This window comes from Microtus ochrogaster, chromosome 8, assembly GCF_000317375.1.
Source record: "Microtus ochrogaster isolate Prairie Vole_2 chromosome 8, MicOch1.0, whole genome shotgun sequence".
Taxonomy (NCBI): domain Eukaryota; kingdom Metazoa; phylum Chordata; class Mammalia; order Rodentia; family Cricetidae; genus Microtus; species Microtus ochrogaster.
The window spans coordinates 63,191,612-63,218,355 of NC_022015.1; the positions used below are offsets into that span (position 1 = coordinate 63,191,612).

General features: G+C 42.5%; 1 protein-coding gene across 7 annotated transcripts in view; it reads right to left on the bottom strand.

Annotated features, from left to right (window-relative positions):
* The window catches only part of Pank1 (pantothenate kinase 1), a 116,461-nt gene that overhangs the window by 33,576 nt on the left and 56,141 nt on the right, over positions 1–26,744 (bottom strand). The window lies entirely within an intron of this gene.

Consider the following 26,744-nt stretch of genomic DNA (forward strand, 5'->3'; position numbering starts at 1 on the left):
CTCGAACTTACAGAAATCCACCCGCCTCTGCCTCCCGAGTGCTGAGATTAAAGGCATGCACCACCACCGCCTGTCCCAATAAACTCTTTTATCCAGAGTCACTTCTCCAGCCAATTGCCTTTTTAAAATTAAAATAAATTTAACACATGTATTTGTGTGCATGTGTAGGTCAGAAAACAACTTGTAGGGTCAGCTCTCTCTTTCCACCATGTGAGCCCTGGGGCTCAAGTAGTCAGGATTACAGTAAATCATCCCTCCAGCTAGGATTCTTTTTGACATATGTGGTAGTTTAAATGTAACTGGCTCCCATAAGGTCATAGGGAGTGGCACTATTAGGAGGTGTAGCTTTGTTGTAATAGGTATGGCCTTCTTGGAGGAAGTGTGTCACTGTGGGGGTGGGCTTTGGGGAGGTTTCATATATGCTCAAGCCACGCCCAGTGTGTCAGACCACTTCCTGTTGCTATCAAGCTAAGATGTAATACTCTTATCTGCTTCTTGAACACATGTCTGCCTGCACACCACCATGTCACACGATGGTAATAATGGACTAAACCTCTGAAGATGTAAGCCACCCAATTCAATGTTTGTCCTTTATGAGTCGCCATGGTCATGGTGTCTCTTCAGAGCAATAGAAACCCCAATGAAGACCAATATATAAACCTTTTGCTTTGTTTTGTTTTGTTAAGCCACTGGGATTTCATAGTTATTTGTTGTTATAGATAGATCTGCTACATTAGTCAGTGCTGAATTAAGATAATGGATACTTGAGATAATCAACTTACAAAGAGAAAAGGTTTGTTTGGACTCATGGTTCTAGATGCTCTAATCTAAGACCTAGAAGCTGCTTTACTCTGGGCCTGTAGCAAGCCAGCACATCACGACAGGACCACAAAGAACCAAAATGATCACTCTATCAACCAGGAAACAAATGGCAGAGATGAAGCAGTGACCAGGATTTCACAACATCCTTTATGGAAATGAATCCAATGGCATTAGACCTTCAGCTTAAGTCCCACCACCTAGTGGTTCTTCCACCTCCGACCAACATACCTGTGCAACCAAGCCTCCACGTGGGAACATTTGGGAAACACTTAGGCAAACTATCGTGCTTGCCTGAACTGACTCCTGCATCAAATCTTTGGCTGCTTATTGTCCTGAGAAGTCTCTTTCTTCAGCAGAATTAGACACGGGGCTTGTCACCACTCCTGGGAAGTGTGTGGTGACTTATTAGAAGGTAAGTCCGGTTAACATTCACTTCTTTCCTAAACTTTCTTCAAAAACAAACCAGGACAGTCGATCTGATAGTGGCTCAAACTGTGAATTGAAACTGCATTCCAATCACTGTGGCAAGAATTTTAAACACCTTTTGACAGTACGTAGGTGATGTCAGAGCTTTTTAAGCCTTGGGACCTTATGCGGCTCAGCTGTGCATGACCCAAGGACATACGTCGGCATCAAAGATCATCCTGGGACAACAGCTCTAAGTTCATTGTCTCTCACCACTGACGATTAATGATGTGGACTTTCAACAACTATTCAAAATGAACGCAGGCTTTATGGAGAATTATCTACAGAGGAACTGGACTAAGAATACTGGCTATTCTGCCACAGGACCTTGGTTGGCTTCCCAGCACCCACGTGGCAGAAGCAACCACCTGTAACTTCAATTCCAGAGGATCCAATGCTGTCTCCTGACCTCCACTGGCACTAGGCAGGCTTGGGGTGCACATACAGTCATGCAGGCAAAACATTCATAGACATCAAATAAATAAATTTGAAGAAAATTATTATAGAAAAGTGAGAAATCAAGTTAACTGAACTAAGAAAGGGAGACAAAGTCCTGTGAATGAGAGAAAGATTTCAAAGAGAAAAACAGGCTGTTGAATATCCTTTGTCTGGGGTTTTTGTAGGCAATGACAGAAACTGGACAAATTCAGAGGAAAACCTCTGTTAAAACTGGTTAATTTTCTGGGATATCATGGACTGAAACAATGGAGGATCTACATTCTCTAGGCATGTCCTCCTAACCCAACCAGATTGATGAGTATGTGTTATTCATATGTCACCACCCTGTCAAGGCTGGTTACAGATGGCACCCCAGTCCATCTTAGACTTTAACTACCTGCTAGCTATTAGTCACTTGGCCAGCATTACTATCTTCTGACCTTGCAGGTGTCTTGCTAACTGTTAATTAAACTCGATGGCTTCTTAGTGGCTGATCTTGACTGACAGTTGGACATCAGTTAACAGCGGGTATTACTACCTCTGACTTTGAAGATGTCTCAAGTGCTGTCAACTGCACAGAGCTGTCTTTGTTATCATAGCTATAAAGGAATAAATAGCAGCAGTGGTCTTGGCTATCTCTGTCTACAGGATAGTCTGGGATCTCTTTCTTGAAATAGGACAGGCTTGTCAGAAGCCATCCTTGCTTCCAGCTTAGTCTAATACAACTAACTGCATTAGAAGCAATGTATTAAAAGCAAGAATATTCAACAATATTTAATAACAATAGTGTTTAGCATGTGTTTCCCAGAGGGCAAAGGTCTCACGGACACTATCCAGCTGGCCCATTGTAACTGGCCTTGATTCTTGAAGCCTGTTCTCTCTCTCTGGTCCACTTGACTATCTCATACTGCCTAAAGGTAACTGGCTCCGCTTCATTAGCTTAAAACAAAGACTCCTTTTCTTTTTCTTTCCTCCCAGTCCCCTTTGCTACTTCTCTCTTTTATTTGAGGTAGAGTCTGTAGCCCAGACTATCTCTAAACTATAGCCAGGAATGGCCTTCTAACTCCTGATCCTTTCGCCTCCTTCAAGTGCTGAGATTAAAAGCATGCACCACCACTCTTGATTTCAATGTTGTTCCTTAAAGTCTTTTTGAATACTAGGATCATCTGAGATGATTTGATTTCTGTGGTAAATGTTAAGGGTACATAGTGAACATAAATATCAAAGACAAGAAAACAAACAGCAATAAAAACTAGAAAAAGGTTCCTACTGGCTTCAGAAGCAATTTTAAAGATATAATGGAGTCTGGCGAGAAAAAAAAAACTGTTTCCTCTTGACTTCACAGGATAAAGAACTAAGGGAAAATCTGAGACTCCCTCTAGTTGACCACAGAGATTTAAGTGTCTTAGTGAGGCAACACTCTCTAGGCGCCAACAACACAAATTTTTGGTCAATGATGGTGGTCCCCTGAGAATAGCACCTAAGTGACAGTATAGCCACCTTAGTACATATGGATTTCTACATGCTCACACAGTGACACCAAACACATCAGAATGCACGTATCTTTGAGTAACACAGGCTATATTCTTCTTAATTGTAATTAGATCAGTTACTCCTTTGGGCATGTACCTGATCCAGTGGCCTTGGACAGTGACAATTCTTTCAAAGAATTAAGCAGTTAAGTTAGGATCACGCTATGGGCTGTTGAGCTGGATCAGCAGCCACAGGTGATTGCTGCACACACCAGACTGGCAACTGAGTTCAATCCTGAATAGGACTTCTACAAGTCAAAAAAAACCCAAAAAACCAAGAGCCCCATGGACAACAAAATTGTATGCTGGGAATACAGCACAGTGGCAAAGTACATTTCTACCATGTATGAGGTCTAGTTCTTATACGCCACCATCCCAAATGTACACACGCTAAGCACTCCAAAGCCATATGTCAACAGTGTGAAACCAAAAGTTCAAAAACTCCATTTATAAGGACCTTAGAATTTAATAAAGGGTTTCCATAACACTGAAGAGACCTATTATTGTACAGAGAGATCTGTCAAGCTTTAAATTCTCTTTACAAAGACACCAGAGTCAGTGTTTCTCTCAAATTAATGCATGCCAGATTGTCTAAATTTAAACTGTAGTCATGGAGTGACTGTCAATGCTGTCAAGGGTATATGTACCACAAATGGGAAGGTAAACTGGTGCAATCTTTCCCACGGGGCTAGGTTGGTGTACAAAAGAGCTCCACAACAGCCCAGAATGGAGTATAACAAAGGTGTACTTCCCTGGGGATAAACTCAGAGAAAGAATAGTGATCTGCAATCCTCTGTGTGTGCTGGGAACTGGAATGGAATCCAGCAGCCAATTTTCATCTGCATTTATAGTACATGAGTCCACGCCCAAAGTGGGCTGGTATCTTAACTGCTATTGGTTCAAGGAGTTCCACAGTAGGGCTATTCAGAAATCTGTATCAAAAAGCTCCAGATTCTTCAACCTTTGACACCTTCATTCTAACCCTAAGGACATTATTATGAATGTGTCCAAAGGAATTAGCATAAAATTTTCAAAATACGGCGAAAATGTACCTTGACTACAAAACACTTGCCTAGTATGTAGAAGGCTATAGGTTTGATCCCTGGCAATTTAAAGACAAAAAACTTGAAGCATCAATGTTTAAAAATTCAGGGCTGGAAAAAGAAATGATTACCCATTAGTACAAAGAAACAATACATCCTTATTTAAATAATTTGATGGGGGGGTGACTGGAGAAGTGATTTTTTTGGTGCTCGTTCAGAGGACCCGTGTTCAGTTCCTAGTACCCTCATGGCGGCTTACACCCTCTAACAACAGTCTTAGGGAATCTCCTGGTTTCTATGGACACCAGGCATGCACATGGTACACAAACATACATGCAAGCAGAGTATTCATACACAAAATAAAATAAAAATAATTCTGTTGGACAGAACTTAAGGGCATTAAAAGAAAGTTCCAGTTAGGGTCAAGGAGGGTGATTAAGCGGCACACGCTGTACAATTGCAGTTGTGTCGATGGATGAAACTGGCCTTGAGCAATTACAGAAAGCCAGCCTAGAATCACTGTTAGCCAGGAGTCATAGAACAGGGTGATCCTTTCTCCGGAATTTTCTGACACCTTCTGATTTTTAGAACTTTAACACAGTTAAACTTCATAATCTGAGGTCTTTCTAAGTCCCATCTCTGTCATGGTATAAAAGAAAAGAAACTGCTTTAACTTTGCTTCAAGCAGCGATAGCCAATCTTTTGGTTTCCCATGGAAATCAATTCAACATTTCGTTTACCACCCATAATGGCCTCCACGTCAAAGTTACAACCCACTGGGCACTAGCCATCAAACATGGCAGAGAAGCCAGGTGCGGTGTTGCACACCTGTAATCTCAGTACTTAGTGAACCGAGGAAGGGGGACCATGATCTTGAGGCCAGCCCGCACCACAGAGCAAGTTCCTGTCACAAAAACAGGGGTGGGGGTTGTGGGTTAATATTAATTAGTCCCTTTAAAATCGGGAGAGCCAGGCACAGTGGCACACAGTTGTCATCTCAGCACTTGAGAGGTGGAGCTAAGAGAGCTCCCATGAGTTATGGCCAGCTTGGGATTCTTAGGTCAAGGCTGGCCTGAGCCACATGGTGCGGTTCTCAAACGACAAACAAAATAAATCGAAAGAAACCATAAACACACACCTCTCTCCCCTCCCACCTCTCTGTGTGAGACACAGGCTCACCGGGTACCCCTGGCTGGCTTGGAACTGGCTATGTAGTTCAGGCTCGTCCGAAATTCACAGAAATCAACCAGCCTCTGCCTCCTGAGTGCTGGAAGTATAGGCCTGCGCCACCACACTAGGCAAAAACATGAACTTGTGGGTTGAAGGCAATGTAGTACAGATAATGTTAACACATTCCTGTCTGCTAACATAGTCATTAAATACCTTACCCTTTTATTGTTTTATTGGTGAAAGGGACAAACAAAGGCAGGTTGGCCCGGGGCCCACAAAAGCTGGCCTCTTCACGTGTTGTTGTTGCCTGTGTAACCTCAGCAGCAGAAAGGACTCCCACGCCACAGTTGACTGCACACTTGGAATTGAAACTGGATCTCTGTGGCTTATTTACAATCATGTTTCCTTAAAGCAACCTTGACTTCGGTGTTTTGTACAACTGCACTCGAAAGCCAGGATGTCTTGTGTGTGGTGGCGGGAAGCAAGGACTTCGTGGGATGGCACACTTGTCGAGGGCAGAGGACAACTATGGGGGGGGGGGGGGAGTCGTTCTCTCTTTTCACTGTGGAGCCTACGGACTGAAGGAACGTTGCCAGGCCTGAGAGACATGCCTTTGCTGGTTGAGCCATTTGGCTAGCCCTAATTACAGTTTCTTTTCTAAGTGACTGGCCATATTCACCCATGCGGTTTCTCAAACTTACCAAACTTCACAAAAACAAACAAAGTAACCAACAAAACACCTAAGGCATATTATAAAAATACGAATCGCCAGAACAGAATGTGAGTAGTGGTAGGGTATTTGCCCAACGCCCACGAGGCCAGTTCAATCCACAGCGCCATAAAAAAATAAATAAATAGGGGCTGGAGAGATGGCTCAGAGGTTAAGAGCATTGCCTGCTCTTCCAAAGGTCCTGAGTTCAACCAGACCTTATTACAGATGGCTCACAACCATCTATAATAAGGTCTGGTGCCCTCTTCTGGCCTGCAGGAATACATGTAGACAAAATATTATATACATAATAAATAAATATTTAAAAATAAATAAATAAAAATAAAAACAAAGAGTACAGACTGGCAGGCTATCGTCTTAGAGATTTGGGTTCCCTGGAGCTGGAGCACTGCCCAAGGCATGTTTCCAACAAGGGGTCCCTTCGCTCAAGTTCAGAACTACTTACTACACTAGCTGACTCCAGATGAACGGTCTAAAAAGCTGGAGCTCATCTTCAGAGAGATGCTGGCACGTGATCAAGCTGCTGCTCCTGGCACCTCTGAGGACAGAGCCCTGCTGCTGACAGATGAGAGCAGCGCAGGATGCCGCTGTTCCCAGGACACACCTAACTGCTTCCTAACAAATTCCTTCACGAACGACTGACTTCATGAGTGCTGCAGGTGATTTTCAGATTTAAAATCCAGATTTTGAAGTTCTAGACATCATGCTTGATTAACCCCAGGGTAGCAGTTCAGAAAGTCTCATAATTAAATTCCCTTGATGTCTCCTCTCTCTCTCTCAGCAACAACCATGGTAGAGGTAAGTATGCATTTCTTCATAAGGAAGCCAGCTCTGGCAACAGTACTCAAGTATTTAGGTCATGTCGGTGCACAGTTCTTTGATTTGCAGCCCATCTGGCTGACCCTAACACAGATAACCACATGAAATTAAAACAAGCTGAAATATCAACATTTCAAACAACAACAAAAACCCCTGTGTCTTGAGATTAAGATTTAAAAAGCAAGATGCTCTTGCAGGCAGGGGCAAGGGAAACCATGAGCCAAGGCTCCCTTCGTCCCTGCATTTGGACGAGACAGAAGCAAGATGGAACTGGGGGTGATCCAAAAATACCAAACTCAAAAGTTTACAAAACATTTCTCAGTTCACACCTGTACTCCTCATACTGGGTAAATCTCACACAGAGACTGAGATTGGAAGATCAGTGTGTGGTCTTCGGGGCCAGCCTGGGCTAGTAAAACTCAAACCAAACAAGTGCCCAGAAAGAGCAGTTTTTAGTCCCAAGGTCCTGGAGACTCAGTGCCACCCTTATGACAGAAGTCACAGACAAGACTAGTCACAGAATAAAAAAGAGAGGTCGCTCCAGTGACCTCATCTCCACAATACCCATGCTGTCTGTCAATCCTTACATTTCCACTCCAGGTCTTAAGGAGGGGGGTAGGGGAAGCTGACTGAATCCAAGTCCTAGTCTACATTAGCTTTCTTGGGTTGTCTAGAGGGAGACTGTGTGAAACCCCGTAACCGACAGCCGCCGCCACCACCTTTACTTCTCACCAAGAAGCTGTCGGTTCTGCCCAATTTAGAGGCAACAGAAGACGGATATCAACCTTCCTGACACCATATTGTGCAGCTCGCTCCTCCAAATTTATACACTCCCTCCTAGAGGAAGGAGGCAGGTTCCTAACTAAGGAAGTTCCTAAAAGTCAAAAGATGCACATGGCCCCTCACGAAGGCTACAGATGCGGCAATTATTCATGGGCACGAAGGAGATTTTTTCCATGCGCTGACTCCATGGTGTTCTAGGACACAACTTTCATGAGTCTTCACTCTTTCCTGATGGGTCTGTAAACTACGAAGCTGCTGCTGAGTCACCCAAGCTCCTGGAAGTAACCCCAATAAACTCAACTGGCTCATTGGGCTAGAGTTTGGTCAAATCATTTGTTGGGTCTGTGGTTGATGCTGTATCTTAGGATAATAACGTCTCCCCAGGAAAAGTCACACAACACCCCATTTTCTTAATTAAAATTAGTCTCTGGATGAAATAAGAATCCCGTTATTTGACCACATGCAGATATACCAAGGGACATGTCAACCAGGCACTTGTGTGACTGTCTTTAATGTGCCCACCTTACCCACCAGAGCTGATTAGAGTCTACCAAGGTATAGAGCTCCTTCAGCTTCTTAAAGCCTTGTGCTAGGGCTCAAGATGGTAATCTCATTATCTGTGTAGACAAATCCCAGTTTAAACCACCAAGAGGTTTAGCTTTCTGTCTGTACAAGTCACTAGAGAATGCTGGTTTACTCTAGGGATGCTACTGATAATTTAATGTCACAGAGTAGATAATTAAAGAGGTGCCAGAAGGAATAGCATTGCTAGGTAGCACCACCGAGCAGAACAAGTCTGCCAAAAATAAGCTTCTTTCATTTCTTTCAGCCTCAACTATAAAAGTCTAGCAAATCTTTGAAGCTTGTCTGGGGTCACAGGGAGAAGGAAGAAGAGTGTTTGACTGCTCTTGTGGCAATGCAAGATGAAGGACAAAGTCATAAGCATGTGCCTCATATAGTTCGGAACAAGTGCGTTCTGCCATTTAGCCACTGAATAGGGTCCTTACTTGTTTGTTTTCCTAGACAGGGAAAGATACTGCAGGAAACAATATTTAGACATAGCAATGCATATGTCCCCCTTCACTTACATTCTTCCTAAGTCTCAAAGACTAACGATTAATTAAGGATAGTTTAGAAAGAAGGGATGAAATCCACATTGCCTGAGACCTAAATGCTATTTAATTAAAACCAATCTTCAGTACCTGGAGGTCAGTCAGCCTCTTAAAGCTTGTGACCACCTAGCAAAAGTTTAGCACTTTTAAAGCCATGGCAGAAACATACTTTAACTGGATAAGGGACTCAAACTTAGAAAACTGGATGTTAATGTCTGAAAGGTTTAAGTGCTCTAGACAGCAATACATACATAAAATGTCCATCTGTAGGAAATGCCAATAAAAACCAAACAACAACAAACCCAGTGGGAGGGCACTGAGAGAGAGGGAGAGAGAGAGAGATGCAACATGTGTTGGTGAGGATGTGAAGAGTGCTCATTGCTCCATTATCATCTCCCAGGTGGAAACAACCCAAATGGCTACCAAGTGATGAATGCGAATCCATAACATGTGGTATAATCATATAACGCAGAGCAACAGAAAGGCGATAAAATGCTGAGAGATCTTGTAACATGTACGAACGGTGAGCACTGCCATGGGAAAGCATCCAATGAACAGAGACCGCATGTGAAGGAGTAAAAAAAAACCTCCAAGGACAACCAGGGCTACACAGAGAAACCCTGTTTTGAAAAGAAAAAGCAGAAGCAAAAAGAACCAATCAAGCAAGCAAACAAAAACCAAAAAACAAGCAAACAAAACCAAAAAGACAGAAAATGGATGAGTGACTGTTTAGAGTTGGAGGCTATGGAAAGATAGGAGGAGTGTCTGCTACTAAGTGTTTTGGAAGATGATGAAAAGTTCTGAAATTATGGTACCGGTTGCACAATACTAAATACCACAGAACTGTATATATTAAATGCAAACATTGTATAGTAAGTAATTTTAAAGTACATATGCTAAATTCTAGTCTTTTTTGGAAAAAAAAACAGTCTTCCTAAAACAGGAAGTAGTTTCCGTATCTTTAAAAAAAAAAGACTAAGTATATTTTTGGTTCTTTCTAAAAGTTGAGGCAAAAGAGATTCAACTTTGTCCACCATTCACTGCTGACACGCTCAAGAATAAACCAAACTTACTGATGTTCTCAGAAGGAATGGGGGGGGGGTCCATGCTTCTCAGCTGCTAAGTTCCAGTGTTATGAAGTCTCAAACCATTATGTCCGAATACAGACAAAGGAGAAAAATAAATCTGTTAAAATGTGACTTCGAGCAAGTCGCATGCCTTTCATCATAGCACTCATGAAGCAGAGGAAAGCAGATCTCTGAAAGCTCAAAGCCATCTTGAACTATACAGACGTTGTCTCAAAAAAAAAAAAAACAAAAAGTGACTTTGAAGGGTAGAGTAGAGAGCTACCTAGCAGGTACAAGGTTCTGAGTTCAACGCATAATACAGACAGGAAAAAAAACAAAGCTACAAAATTAGACCCCTAAGACACATGAGCATCTCTCACTCCATATACTACCCACCATTTGGCTGTTAAAAAGTGTTTGCAGGAGCCAGGCATAGTGGTGCGCACCTTTAATTCCAGCACTTAGCAGGCAGAAACAGGTGGATCTCTATAAGTTCCAGAATAGCCCCATCTACATGGTGAGTTCCAGAGCAGCTAGAGCTATGTAGACTCTGTCACAAAGACAGTCAGACAGAAATAAAGAAAGGGTTTGCAGGGCTAGAGATGCAGCTCAGTTGCTACAGTGATTATCTAGCATGCATGAAGTCCCAGTTTTGAGTACCAGCAGTGGAAAAAAAAAAAAAAAACAGGACATGGTGATGCATGCCTGCCATTCCAGTACTCTGGAGGATCAAAATTCAAGGTCTTCTTTGACTGATTATTGAGTTTAAAGCCAAGCTGAGTTACAAGAAACCCTGACTCAAAAGAGAGAGAGAGAGAGAGAGAGAGAGAGAGAGAGAGAGAGAGAGAGAGAGAAGAGAAGAGAAGAGAAGAGAAGAGAAGAGAAGAGAAGAGAAGAGAAGAGAAGAGAAGAAAGAAGGAAAGGAAGGGAGGGAGGGAAGGAAGTGCTTCCTGTTGAGCATAGCAGTGATCAGTGAACGTCTACACACCAAGTACTTCAGGGGCTATGGCAAGAGACTCCTGAGTTTGAGGCCAGGCTGGTGATAAAGTACACCCATCCAAATAAAGGAAAAACAGACAACAAAAGAAGGTAAATATTTCCAAGCTCTTGCTTTGAAATTCTTTCACTCCATCTTACTCCTGAAGCCCACATATGATAGATAAAAGTAATTCTCCTTTGTACGAACATACAAATCATATCACAACACTTAAAGCTAAGCGGTGTAGTAATAGGAGCGGTGGGGCTGTGTCTCCGGCACCCGGCTGCCCACATGGCTAGCTCTAGCTTATTCCCCGAAATAATTACACAGAAACTGTATTCTTTTAAACACCGCTTGGCCCATTATATCTAGCCTTTTCTCGGCTAACTCTCACACCTGGACTAGCCCATTTCTAATAATCTGTGTAGCCCACGAGCTGGCTTACCAGGAAAGATCTTAACCTGCGTCTGCCTGGAGTGGGAGAATCATGGCGACTCCTTGACTCAGCTTCTTTCTCCCAGCAAAGTGGTCTCAATGAGAAATGCCTCCCGTTGGCTTCTGTATTTGGAACTCAGGGGCAGTTGAAGGTTTATAGCCTTGCCCACCTCCTGCTCTGTCTGCCTCCTGAGTAGGGATGAAACATCATCACACAGCTTTCCCCTCCAGCTAGCATGCCATTATGGACCGTAGTCTTCCAGAACCATAAGCCATACCAGATTCTTCTTTATGTTGTTCTTGGTCCTGGCATTTTATTACCATAACAGAAAAGCAACTAGCACCGCAATGAACAAGAATAATGACATTGATTTGAGCAGAATAAAGGCAAGAAATTGTCTCATGGAACAGCTTCATTTTCATGAATCCCAGCACTTGTTTGATTTATATTTATATTTATTGGTTTGTTTATTTGAGACAAGATCACACTCTGTAACCCAGACAGGCCTCAAATTCACAGTAATCCCCCTGCCTCAGTGTCTCACGCTGCAATTAGAGGCATGAGGTCCCATGCCTGGCAACCCATTTGTGTACTCTATCGGCTTACATACTACAAGCAAAATCCCAATTTACAGAATAGGTGCAAATCCTAAATGTTTCTGAACAACCTCTTTTTTCCCCCTCAGAAATCGACTCAGAATTGATTCCGCAGCACAGAAAGGTTTACAGAAAGTCGTCCATACAAAGCTGAAATCTAAAAATATTTAACAACTCTTCACTCTGTTCATGATAAACATAAAAATCAAAAGTTACCTAAGCCTTTCAGCAAATGTTCCAATACAAAGAGAGCACTATCCAAGGCCTGGCAGGTTACACATTTACTTCTTAGGTAACTGACCTCAGCCAAAGTCAGAACAGTGGCCAAGTAGAAATGCCTACCCCTTGTCAATGAAACTGCTGCACACACGTGCTAGAGTGGTGTGCTGGATGGAGCATGTGCTACTAACTCAGTTACCGCTGACATCTCCCTGCAGGCCGAGAGCTACAGGTCTGCTCAGAACAGTTGGGAGGATGCTTACCACAGGGCTCTGGCAATCCATCCAATCCAAGCCTGCAACAGAACAGCAGCTGTCAACTAATGTGGCCTGTACCTGCACAGTGTCAGGATGCTAACTAACCTCAGTTAACAGGGTGGGGGTGTTGTTTGGTGTTTTGGTTTGTTTTCTTGGTGTTCGTGTTGGTTTCTGTTTGTTTTTGAGACGGGGTCTGTGTATCCCTGGCTATCCCGGAACTCATTATGGAGAGCAGACTGGCCTGTGAATTCTAGGCAAGCACTCTACCATCTGAACTAAATCATCACCAACAAGAAGGGGAACAAAATTAAGAGTTTTTGGATGAAATATTTGAGCCCTTCAAGGTTATAAGCTGCACATAACTTAAAATGCTCACTGAATAAGCTAATTCAGATATTTGTGCATTATCTTAAGACTTCCCTGAACTGTACTTCAGTATAACATTGCTGTTGATGGTACCTCTAAATTATTAAAATATAATAAATCAGATACTCATTCTGTCAAGAAAGACAAGAATGTATAAAATGCCTCTAATGCATGTTTTGATAAAACTGACAGAAATAAACCATCTCTGGCCATCGCACAGATGAGAGACATCATGCAGAACTTTAGCTCCTGGGGATTCTTAAAATACAGTGGTTTTAAGTAGATTCAGTTTCTCTGTGTACTTTTGTGCTTGGGTGGCTTTGAAACAAACTCATAGAATCTAAACTAAAGCTTAGTGTGGCAATTCCCACAGTTCAGCAATCCAGGGATTTTAGACTCCGGTCCTAAACTCAGCTCTATACCCTAATGGTTTCTACTAGCCTTTTACAGCAATCTTGAAAAGGAGAAAAGACAATTATTTTACTACTATTCCTTTTTTTTTTTTTTTTTTTAATTTTCGAGACAGGGTTTGCCTGGCATATGAGCACCCTTCTCAAATTACAGTATTTGGGACACTGAGGCAAGAGGAGCTCTGTGGGTTTGAGGGCTACCTAAGCAGGACCTTGTCTCAAAAATCAACTAAATAAATATCAAACATTTTTAAAGGGAGGGAGATTAAGATGTCTTGTAAAGCATGAGGAATGAAATCCAGATCCCTAGAACCCACAGAAAAATACAGGCATAGAGGCACATGCTCATAATCCCAGAGACAGCAAGACAGATAGCGGACAAGGAGATCCCTGGAACTCACTGGCAAGTTAGCCTAGCCTCCCTGCGAAGTTCCAGGCAAACGGCTGACCCTGTATCAGACAAAAGGTAGAATATGTATGAACAGGACGAATGATACTTAAGGCTCTGATCTTAATGTACACACATGTTGTCTGACCTTCCAATGTACACACATACAGGTATACACCCTCACACAAGAGCACACAACATCCATGCACACTCCTACACCCATACCAAAAAAGTATTGCTTTTTCTCTCTCTGAGGTCCCAGCCCCAGTTTGTCTGTGTGTTTTGGAGGCTGTTTTCTGAGATGGTGTCTTGCTATGTTTGTAGCCCTGGCTAGCCTAACATAGGCTGTGGAGATCAGGCTGGCCTTGAACTCATGGCACTCCTCTTCCCTCTGCCTCGGGAATGCTGGGATTACAAACATATGCCCTCACTCTGGCTTGTTTCTTCATTCTTAATCTCTCTCTCTCAAGTCAGAAATGATGAAGAAAATATTAATTATTTCTAGTCTAGTGATTTGGGAGGGATCCAAATGCTGCTTTTTGGCACAATATTATCTTATTTGCAAAAATGAGGTTTCGAATCTCAAAATCATAAAACAAATGGTTAAAAATTAATCACATGCAAACAATAACAGGCACTTGCAAACAAAGGGGTTCTCTGAGGACAACACAATAAAAAGGCGTTTATTACTTGGTCTGTAAGTGAGATGTCACAAGTTTTATTGTGACTAAATAACTTCTAATTATGCATTATATAACACATTGCTAATTTTAAGGTAATAACAGGTTACATTTTTAAAGAGGTTATCTTTTTTTATGGTTTCTCTGTGTATCTCTGGCTGTTCTGGAATTCACTCTGTACACCAGACCGGCCTACAACTCACAGAGATCCACTTGCCTCTGCTTCCCTGAGTGCTGGGATTAAAGGCATGTACCACCATCGCTCGACTTAAAGAGGTTATCTTACAGAAAAATATACAAAAACATAGTAATTGAAACGAAATGGTCCCTGAGATTTTCTCTCATAGCATTCGGTGTGCAAGGAGGGAAGCTGAGCTTGCAAGAAAAGAAAAGAGATCCCACATGAGTGGCAATTACAGAAGCGACTGATGGGAACTGGGCAGTTCCTAACACTCTGGTCTCTAGTTTTGAGTAACAGCTAAATTTTTCCTAAAGGAAAAAGGTTTCTGAAACCCCAGCACTGTCCAAATGTTCTTCCAAGACAAGGGAGTCACAACAGGTTATCTCTGAGGCAAAATCTGCATGGTTCTTGGCTGGAAACACCTCTCTCTTTGCCTCCCAGATCCTATTTATAGAAACACTGGGGGCAAATTTCCTCCACTTGGCCACAGCGCACTTTAATTTACATGTCATAGCAATGAAGATGAAAAAAAGATAGTGCGACCACGGCACCCTGACACCTCAACAGCAGTTAGTCAGAGGAAGTCATCTCACAGGGTGGCACTGGCCTGACCAACACCTGGGAAGGAGAGGCAAAAGAATCATGAGTCTGAGGTCATCCTCTGCTACATCACAAGCCTGAGGCCAGCCTGTCTCCGTGCTTCAAATAAACCAATAATCACCTCAGAGAGGTTGAGGGACCCAACCGAAGCCCTGTTTAAAGCTCTTTAAAGGCAAACACTTGCTGTGTTCTAAGTCACAATAAACAAGGGCCTCGAAATAATTCAAGTCATTCAAAAACAATAATGCTGAATCATGAAAGACGTATAAACAAATTCAAACCTTTGCTTTTCCTGGGACTAAAACTCTGGTACTCACAGGTACAAATACCTACAAGCAAGAATAAACACACTCTCTCTTCCACATTCTCCCCGCAGAGTGCATAGACATGTTCTACAGCTCCTTGACCTCCTTGATCAACCAACTGGCCAACCCAGCACCAAGCCCAACCATGTCTGGAATAGGAATTTAATAAGAAAGAGATGATCACAATGTGGTTCTTAAAAAATTCTATCCTCATGCCACAGTGGACCCTGAAGTATTTATAGAATACTTTTTCTCCCAAATCAAAAATGCAAGCTGAAGCTCTGGACTATCACTGAGCTACAGTCTACTTTTCTCCCAAATCAAAAATCCAAGCTGAAGCTCTGTACTACAGTCTACTTTTCTCCCATTCTTTCTTTACAATTAGCTTTTTTTTTTTTTTTGAGGCAGAGTCATGCTCTGCAGCCTGGCTAGCCTGGAACTATGTTGATGCTTTATAAAGGAGAACGACCCTGAATTTCTTCTATGTTCACCTTCTAAATGCCTGCTGGGATTACAAGCATATGCTGCCACCCCTGGCTTGAATAAATCCAGCAAGAGCAAAGGCAGCACCCTGAAACCCTGGGAGGTGGTACCCTGAAAACCTGGGAGGTGGTACCCTGAAAACCTGGGAGGTGGCAGTAGCTAAACCCCTGGGAGGTGGCACTCCAAAGCCCACCTGGGCGGTGGAAGCAAGATGATGAAGACTCAGGTCATTTTCAGCTACATAATGAGTAGTTCCTGAACTGCCTGGGCCACAAAAGATCCTGTCACAAAGGAGAGAAAAAGAAGAGGAGAAGGAAGAGGAGGAGGAGAAAAGAGGAAGAAGCAAGGAAGGAAGGAAGGAAGGAAAGAAGGAGGGAGGGAGGGAAGGAAAGGAGGAGGGAGAAAAGGATCCCTGCTGGGTATGGTGGCCTATACTCATAACCAATCTAAAGAGACGGAGGCAGGAGGATTACCTTAGGTTCAAGTCCAGGCTGGGTTACATAGCCAGTTCGAGGCTAGACTATGCTAAGAGTGAAACCTTGTCTGAAAAAAGCAAATGAAAAGTAGTCAAGAATGAAGATCTCCAATCCCTCATCTGACTTTCACCGTCAAGCACTCTAACACTTGGCAGAGACTGCTGACCTTTCCTCTAGCTCTCTACACCAAACGCTTCAGTAACTCAACTGTATTACTGATAGCTTCTCTCTGGTTCTGTGGTCTGTGTCCCTTTGAATGGAGCACTGGTAAATGCGTAACTGGCTTCCTGCTTGCCAGTTTTCATGGTGTAAATATAACCACCATAGTCAAAGACATTGATTGCAAAATTAGCGAAGTGTGCACATTCAAGTCCTAACTCCAGATACGCTGCCTTGAGCACACCACCACCAGGCCAACTGGTTTGCTTATGATAATCCTAAATCATGCTAGTCATGGTCTCATTTATTATAGTACTACTACAAATACATGGTCACCTCAAAGAATAAGTTTCACCTGAATCTTTCTCACAGTGAAAACCTTCTGCAAGGGGCTGGGTATGTAGCTCAGTGGGAAAGTGTTTGCCTAGAATGCATAAGGCCCCGTGTTTGATTCATGGAGATGCATGCAATCAAGGGTGGTGCACGTCTGTAATACCAAAGAAATTACAGGAAGAATTTGAGGCTACCCTGGCCTCATGAAACTCCATCTCGAAAATGAAAAATAATAATAAAAAATAATAATAGAATAAAAAGCTTTCTATCACAGGGAAAGGATAGCCTCCCAAAGGTAAGATATGATTACCCAGTTGACCAGACTTATTTATTGCCTTTATCTACTTACTATTTTGATATTATCTATTTTGTTTAGGTCTTGCTATATACCCCTGGCTGACATGGAGCTCACGATTCTCTTGCCTCAGTTTCCCATTAAGTGCTGTTATTCTCAGCATGCCACGACCTTGGCTTCAAACATCTTCATGGGATACAGATAGCTGGAAGCAGACATGATGATGGGCATCTAGAACTCCAGCTACTTGAGAGACTGATGCTGGAGGAGCTACAGTGCAGGGTGAGCCCAGACAACAACATCACAAGACACAGGCTCAGAAAATAGAAATATAAAACTTTAAAGCATGGTTGACTGGAAGAAGCATGATAGCTAACAAGCAGATCCTGGGTCACACACTTGTGACTCTGCTAACCTCTGTAACTGCCAAGCAACTACTGCAGGGTTCACCTGCTTAGAGTCACAGGAAAATGGCAATATATGAGTACTTGGCCCACAGGGATAAAACTGATTAGTTCCTATGGGGTCCTACTGGAATCATTACATCTGAGTCTAAGGCCACCAAGCTCAATGCCTTCTTAATCCCTACTACATCACTCCAAGAAGCCATCTTTGGGTCTTGGGTTAATTCTGGCCAGTAACCCAATACAACCCATGCTGAATGACAGAAGTGGGGTTTGGCCGACGACAGTATTGACAGGTCTTAGTTCTGTAGGGACTAAGGATTCAGAGGAAGAGTTAAGGTAATATGGCTATCTTAAAATAGCTAATGGGCTGTCATATAAAAGAATAATGGGATAAACTGTGAAGGAACACAGGGTAGAAGTCATGGGGAAAAGAGGCAGGATTTGGCCTAGAACATCTATATAACCACCAATAATAATCGCCAACAAGTACTGAGTGCCTGCATACATTATTCAGGAAGCCTCACTGTACTGCTGACTCATGCCAAGCTTCAGATTGACCAAGCCCACCCTTGTCACTTTATCCCAGCACAGCTGACCTTGGGAGATGGAAGGAGCTGTTCACCCAGAGCCGCAGAGAACTTCAAGTAACTGGCAGTACCTAAGCTGGCCACAGCTCACTGGTTCCTGCTGACCACAGCCCACAGGTTCATGCAGGCACAGCCTTCCTGCATGCAGAATCCATGCAGCCTCAGTCCTTAGCAGAGACTCAAGGCCAGAGCACTAGAGGCCCTCGTGGTAATGCTGAAGGCAGCACACACCTAGACACATACGCTTCATTTGTATGCCACCAAGAGATGGCCTGAGAGCTAGAGGCAGCTGCTCCAAAATCATGTTCAATTCATGCAATTCTTCAAAAGAATAGCTATGACCTTTCTAATCCTTCGCATCTCTTTCTGCCTCACTTAGAGGCTGAGATATTAGTCAAGAGCAAAAGATACTGCTTTAAAAACAACTTTGTAAGGGCAAATGGGAAGAGCACTTGTTGAGGACCTGCGTTCAGTCTCTGGTACCCACGAGACAGAAGGACAGAACACACTGCTGTGAGCCACCAAAGACTTACTGTGACATGTGTATGTAATGTAACTTAAATATAATTTGAAAAATAGTTTAAACAAAAGTGTTGTCCTGACTCCAAATTAGCAGTTAACTCAATTACTCATTTCTCTTATCCGCTAAGTTGCCAATATCAATTCACGCTTTCTTGGTCTCAGGAGTTGTAGTGGGGCAGTCTAGGCGTGTAACAATGAGGTTTCGACTTGATTGCCACATAGTGAGCTTCTAGAAATGTCAGAGGGTATTAGAAAACTCTCCTCTCAGGAGGTAATGGAAGATGGGATTGGAGAATACTCTAAAACCCAGTCCTCAAATGATCCAGAACACAAGCATACACTTTATTTTTTATTTATTTATTTATTTATTTTGGTTTTTTCGAGACAGGGTTTCTCTGTAGCTTTGGAGCCTGTCCTGGAACTCCCTTGGTAGACCAGGCTGGTCTCGAACTCACAGAGATCCGCCTGCCTCTGCCTCCCGAGTGCTGGGATTACAGGCGTGCGCCACCACCGCCCAGCAAGCATACACTTTATACACATGTTCCATATCTGGTTCCCTCTCCAGCCAGGAAGATGGACACCTCTATTCCTGCTAATGAATGGGCCTCGGAGAAGTCTGGACCTCACTCAAGTCTACACTGTTAGTTAAGAGAGAATCCGAGTCCAAAACCAGAGCTCTTCTCTATACAATACTTACCTTCTGGAACTCCATGAGAGTCCTGTCCAGCAGAGTCAAGACCCCATGTCTTCAGCCTCTTCATCTGTAGACAACTGTAGCCCTCACTCATAGGGCACCGTACTTAGCACATAGAAAATTGGGTGTTCCTTAATGTAGGTTATTGTTACTTCCATAGACATGGAGAAACTTACTGCCAAAGCTGTACAGACTACATGCACCTATCTGTTTTAAAAGCTGTACAGACTATATGTACCTATCTGTTTTTAATTTTACAGAACTGGTTCCCATTCCCAGTGAAATCTCAGGAACATTGTGACAGAAAAGAAAGTCAGTCAGAGAGGGAGACAGGTGGCATAGGTTTAAGTTTTGGCCCTGACAATCATTACCCACATGTCTTCAGGCAGGACCTTTCACTCCGAGCCCTCTCCACCTGCGCAATGGAGACTGTGCATATACTTTTGGAAAAGCAAACTTGGAACAAAAGTACACAGCTCTTGCTCAACAATGGCTACCTGCAGGCGTCCACAACTGCCACGAGTCTCTCCAGATGACAGAGAAATCACAGTGGCCAGGATGGTGACTTCTATAGCCATCCCTAAACACTACCGTTCTCTCACCCCTTTGAATCATCCAGTGCTCTCAAATATATTCTCAGGGAGAAAAACGTATTCATAAATAAACACACATATCTGACACAAATACACAACTTTGTGTCATTTGTGTGTGCCCCCCAGAAAACTATTACATTATTCCTCTATATATGTGGTTTATTGGTTCTAGGAAATCCCCAACTCCTCCCCCATCTGAGGATACCAAAGTCTGTTTATGCTCTACATGAAATGGCACAGTTGCCTGGAATATACTTTAAGCCAGCTGTGGATAACTTGCATCATCTACCCCAATGCAGCTGTTATATGAAGAGTTGTTCTTCTGGCAATAATGGGGTTTGTATATGTGTGTGCATTTCGTGATGTAAAGACCTAGCTACAGACTAAAGCTACAAGTCAGGGTAAATAAATTATAGTACATCCATATAACAGAGTATTGAGAATATCATACAGGATGGTATTAAGGATGATATTTAGTCAGAAGAAAATGTTTATGCTGGGTTGTTGGGAAGAGAAGATGGCTTTGTGAGTAAGAACCCTGCTGTTTTGGAGTCCCAATATTCATGCTGCTTCCCAGACCTGTAACCTCCAGCAATGGAGGGAGGAGGACCAGAGAGAGTGTTTATTGGCCATCTGCCTAGTTAAAAAAAAAATGGCACGCTTCAGCTTCAATGAGGGAATAGGCAGAGAGCACTAGAGGATCCCGAGTGTTCTCCTTTGGCCTCCACACATACACAAACCTGCATATACACACGTGAACAACATGAATACACTTCAGAGAGGAGGGGTGGGAAGGAAGAACAGTTCAAGCTAAAATGTTTGCTTTTCTTGAGAGTTAATGGGGTCATAATAAAAAAAAAAAGTATAAGATACTCAGTGGATAAAGATCCCTGCTATCTTTGGCAACCTAGGTTTGATCTCTGAAGTGCATGTGAAGGTCAAGGAGAGAACTGACTTCACAAACTTCGTCTCAACTCCCATGAGTGTCCCGGTACATGCATCCCCCAAACACATACACACATTTTTTTTAAAACCATCAGTGAGTAGGGAAATATCTCAGTTGGCAGAGTGCTTGCCTAAGAATGAACAAAACCCTAAAGTCAATTTCTAGCATTGAATTAAAATGAGCCATGACAGTAATCTCACCACTTGAGGCAGAGGCAAGAGGATGAGAAGCTCTGGGCCGGGGCAGGAGAGGCGGTTCAGTGGGTAGGAGCACTAGCTGCTCTCGGAGAGGACCAGAGTTCAAGTCTAAGCCCTCACGTAGCAGTTCGAAGTTGTCTAAAACTCCAGTCACGGGTAATATGACACACTCTTCTGCTCTCTGGTGGCCCCAGGCACATATGTGGGGCAAGCACATACATACAGACAAAATACTCATAACATAATAAAAAATAAAAAACAAAAGAACAGAAACCCTGAAGGTCGTCCCCAGTTACACAGTGAGTGAATCTCAGACCAAGTGGGAATCTGGAAATTCTGCCTCGATCAACAACTAAATAAATAAGCAAACAAAAAAACAAGTTAGCCAGCCTGGCATAGTGGCATGTGCCTGTAATCTCAGCACTTGGGAGGTTGAGGTGGGAAGCTTGCCATGAATTCTAGACCATCATGAAGTATGTAGTGAGTTCCAGTCTGCCTAGACTATCTGTTTCAAAAACAAACAGAAAACCCAACAACAATAAGATGTTATCAAAAATCTTAATTTAGGGGGCTGGAGAGATGGCTCAGTGGTTAAGAGCATTGCCTGCTCTTCCAAAGGTCCTGGGTTCAATTCCCAGCAACTACATGGTGGCTCACAACCATCTGTAATGAGGTCTGGTGCCCTCTTCTGGCCTGCAGAGATACACACAGACAGAATATTGTATACATAATTAATAAATAAATAAACATTAAAAAATCTTAATTTAGCAACATTAAAAATAACTCTTAAAATGTGGCATACTGTCACAAATAACATAAAATATCTTGAAGTAACTCTAACCAAACAAGTGAAAAACCTGTATGATAAGAACTTTAAATCTTTGGAAAAAGAAATTGAAGAAAACACCAGAAAATGGAAAGATCTCCCATGCTCTTGGGCAGGTAGAATTAACATAGTAAAAATGGCAATCTTACTAAAAGCAATCTATAGATTCAATACAATGCCCAGCAAAATCCCAGAAAAATTCTTCACAGACCTCAAAAGAACAAAATTCAACTTCATATGGAAAAGTAAAAAACCCAATCCTGTTAAATAAAGGAACTTCCAGAGGCATCACAATCCCTGACTTCAAACTATTACAGAGCTATAGTACTGAAAACAGCCTGGTACTGGCATAAAACGAGACAGGAGGACCAATGGAACCAAATCGAAGACCTGGACATCGATCCACACACCTACGAACACCTGATTTTTGACAAAGAAGCAAAAAATATAAAATGGAAAAAAGAAAGCATATTCAACAAATGGTGCTGGCATAACTGGATGTCAACATGTAACAGAATGCAAATGGATCCATATCTATCACCATGCACAAAACTCAAGTCCAAATGGATCAAAGACCTCAACATAAGACGAACCAACCACACTGAACCTCATAGAAGAGAAAGTAGGAGTACACTTGAATGCATTGGCATAGAAGACCACTTCCTAAATATAACCCCAGTAGCACAGACACTGAGAGAAACAATAAATGGAAATAAAAAGGGACCTCCTGAAACTGAGAAGCTTCTGAAAATAAAAGGACATGGTTAACGAGACAAAACGGCAACCTACAGAATGGGGAAAATATCTTCATCAAACCCACATCAGACAAAGGGCTGATATAATATACAAAGAACTCCAGAAACTAGTAATCAAAAGAACAAATAATCCAATAAAAAAAATGGGTTACAGACCCAACAGAGAACTCTCAAGAGATGAATTTAAAATGGCTGAAAGATACTTAAGTAAGTGCTCAACATCCTTAGCCATCAGAGAAATGCAAATTAAAACAACTCTGAGATTCCATCTTATGGCTATAAAAATGGCCAAGATCAGAAACACTGATGACAACTTATGCTGGAGAGGTTGTGGGGTAAAGGGAACACTCCTGCATTGCTGGTGGGAGTGCAAACTGGTACAGCCACTTTGGAAATCAGTATGGCAATTTCTCAGAAAATTAGGAAACAACCTTCTTCAAGACCCAGCACTACCACTTTTGGGTATATACTCAAAGGATACTCAATCGTACCACAAGGACATATGCTCATCTGTGTTCATAGTAGCATTGTTTGTCATAGCCAGAACCTGGAAACAACCTAAATGCCCCTCGACTTAAGAATGCATAAGGAAAATGTAGTACATTTACACAATGGAGTACTATACAGTGGGAAAAAAATAATGACATCCTGAAATTTGCAGGCAAATGAATGGAGCTAGAAAACATATTGAGTGAGGTAACCCAGATCCAGAAAGACAAGTATCATAAATGGCTTTTAGAGATAAAGCAAAGAAAAAACAACCTACAATTCACAATCCCAGAGAACCTGGACAACAAAGAGAGACATACATGGGTCTAATCTACATGGGAAGTAGAAAAAGATAAGATCTCCTGAGTAAATTGGAAGCATGGAGATCATGGGAGAGGGTAGGTAGAAGTGGGGGAGAAGAGTGGAGAAAAATATATAGCTCAATGAAAACAATGTGGTCTATTGTAGCTGATGCGCAGGCATGGCTATAATACCAACTGTCTGGCGACGAGACAAGCGAATCACAAGTTTGAGAACAGAACAAGCCAGTCTCTAAATAATAAATGTAAATGAATTATATACAATAATATAAATTAATATAAAAATAGTATAAAATGTTTAAGTGCCATGTTTGTTTTTGTTTTCTTTTATTGAGATGTAACCTGGTCTAGATTCTAATTCGCAATGAAGTCAAAACTGGTCTTGAACTCCTGACCCTCTAGCTTCTACTTCCCAAGTGAAAGGGTAAAGGGCCTGGGGTAACACGCAAGCTTGGGATCGCTGCTGGAGAGGGAGCCCTGGTGTGTGTTCATTTGTAGACTAGGGCTCTACATCCAGACTCACTGATTACCAAAACCCAACCCAAACCAAAACAACAATAAAAAGAGAACTATTTGTTATTGTGTGTGTGTGGGGGGGGGGGGATATGTGTATTTATATTTTTAGCTATCTTAGGTTGTGAATATATGTATATATGTGGGCGCACATGTGTCACAGTGCAGGTGTGGAGGGTAAAGGACTACTTGCAGGAGCTCCTTCTTGCCTACTGTGTGGGGCTGGGGATCTAACTCAGGGCATCAGGCTGTGCTGTAAGCCCCCTTCCTTGCTAGCCAGCGCCACAAGTAGAACAGCTGTTTCCCTGCTGAAGTCCAAGCCCAAGTCATCTGGATGGAGGGAGGGGCGAATTCCTACAACTTCGAATGCACTGGGCATTCCTAGCACCTTGGCACTGTATTCACTGCCAAACTTTTGTAACTGAGGTGACCTCCCCAGCAGTGCTACTTCACCCCATTTCACAACATCGGCACAGCAGGGCATGTCAGTCAGCCAGACTTGCTCCTGGGTGTTAAGAGTAGCACCCCAGGAAACCTAAACTCACTGCAACCTGCTTTGCGATTCGCTTTTGCTAGGCAACTTTTGGAGCCACTTATATATGTGTATTTATATATGGACTACTTCTAACTTAAAGCTGGAAGTAAAAATAGCTGACAAGTATTAGCCACCTATTAACCAAAATATAGCAGAGAACTGCCAAGGAAAGCAATAAAACCAGCACAATGGAGTAGATCAACCGGGAACCCTGGAAGGGCTTTTGACAAAATCGGTTATGCAAATGGAGGCAACTATCCAGTGAGGTGGTGATGCCTCCTGACCCATTTTTCTGCTCCAACATCAACCACATATACATGCCTCTCGACGTCGAAGTACATGAGAACACATCATTTTTAACCAGACTTCCAACTTTATTACAAAGGCAGGAACAAAAGGCAACGGAGTAGCTCTATGGGACAGTATGTTTTGGGCACGTAGGAGAACCTAGTTTCAATACCCAGTACACACACACACACACACACACACACACAAATACATGAGAACACAAATGCTCACTCATATGGCGGGCTAGACAACTAGAACAGAGGTCACACAGCAAGATGTGTCAGCTTTGAAACATCATGGAGGATTCTCTAGTATCACAAACAACATTGAGTTCGACTCCGGCATTCCAAGAGCTCTGGTCCTGTACTTGTGCCCCTGACTTCTAGGTAGCAGGGGCAGGCAAAGGAACTAAGGAACCCGGATGAAGAAGGCAGTCGTAGAAAAGTTCTCCAGGGAAGAAGTAAGTAGGATGCCATTTAGATGCACAGGAAATAAACAACATTCCCCTCTCCTGGTTTAGTAGAACTGATCTGATGTTTTGGAGGGTGCTGGGAATAAACCCCAAGGGCTTTTGAATATCTACATCTTCTATGGAGCTATTCCTTCAGCCACCTGACTTGATCTCTAGATTAGAAAACCTTCATACTGATAGACTGAGTTTACACTTTTGGTCTTCAGTGTGTGTACGTCTGCATGTGTGTGTGTTTTGTTTGTTTTATATTATACGTGCATGTGTCTGTGGCTTATGTGCAAGTGTCCTTACGGGTCAGAAGAGGGTATCAGATCCCACAGGGCCAGAGTTACAGATAGCTGAGTCTTCTGATGGAGGCCCTGGAAAAGCAGCATGCACTTTTAACTGCCAAGCCGTCTCTCTTGTGCTAAACCTAGTTTTAAGTAAGAAATTTTGGTAGTGAAATGTACAGGTGTACTCCTTAGAGCGTGCACAATCTATTTCAGAATCGTGTGCTCAGGACTGCAGAGATGGCTCAGTAGTTAACAGCATTAGCTGCTCTTGCAGAGAACATAGGTTTGGATCCAGCACCTAAATGGTGGCTCACAACTATCTGTGACTTCAGTACCAGGAGATCTGACACCCTCTTCTTACCTCTGATGGCACCAGGCAAGCACATAGTATAAAAATATATGTGGAAGAAAAACATTTATACACATAAAAAATTTTTAAAAAAACTAATGTGTGATCAAATCTAAGAAAATTAAACATAATAGGACAATGAAAAACAAGCTTTGATTCAATCCTTTAAAAAACTGTAAATAGGTCTGGTTGGAGGCACACACGTTTAATCCCAGAACTCAAAAGGCAGAGCCAGGCGGATCTTTACAATTAGCTTGTTCCCTGGATGGCCCATGTTACATAATGAGACTCTGCCTCAAAAAACAAACAAAAAGTTGAAAATAAACCAAGTGTGAAGGTTTACTGTAGAGACAGGAGGATCAAGGAGTTCAAGGTTATTCTTGACTACACTTGGAGTTTGAGGCCAGTCTGGGCTACAGGAGATCCTATCTGGAGGGGAAAAAAAGGAAAATAAATAACTTATAAATAACAGAATTTGTAAATAAAAAAGAATTCAAAGTTTTTACTTTTATGTAAGAAACACAAGCTACTTAACTTCTGACACAAAGCACACAGTTACATCTTCTTGTATTTTAAAATAATCTCTATAGCTTTGTAAGCATAGTTAAGGCTTAGTTTTTTTTTTTTCCTTCTTCAAATCATTCTATTTCCAATTCCTCAAAAAGTATTTTAAGAAGTGCAGAGCAAGGTATGATGGTACAGGCCTGTGCCTTTGCACTCCGGGCAGTTGAGGAATTAGGAATACCAAAAGATACAGGCCAGCCTGTGGCTGGATCACAAAACCAGGTCTCATAAACCCCAGAAGAGGCCAGAGAGAGCTCAGCAGGGAAGGGCC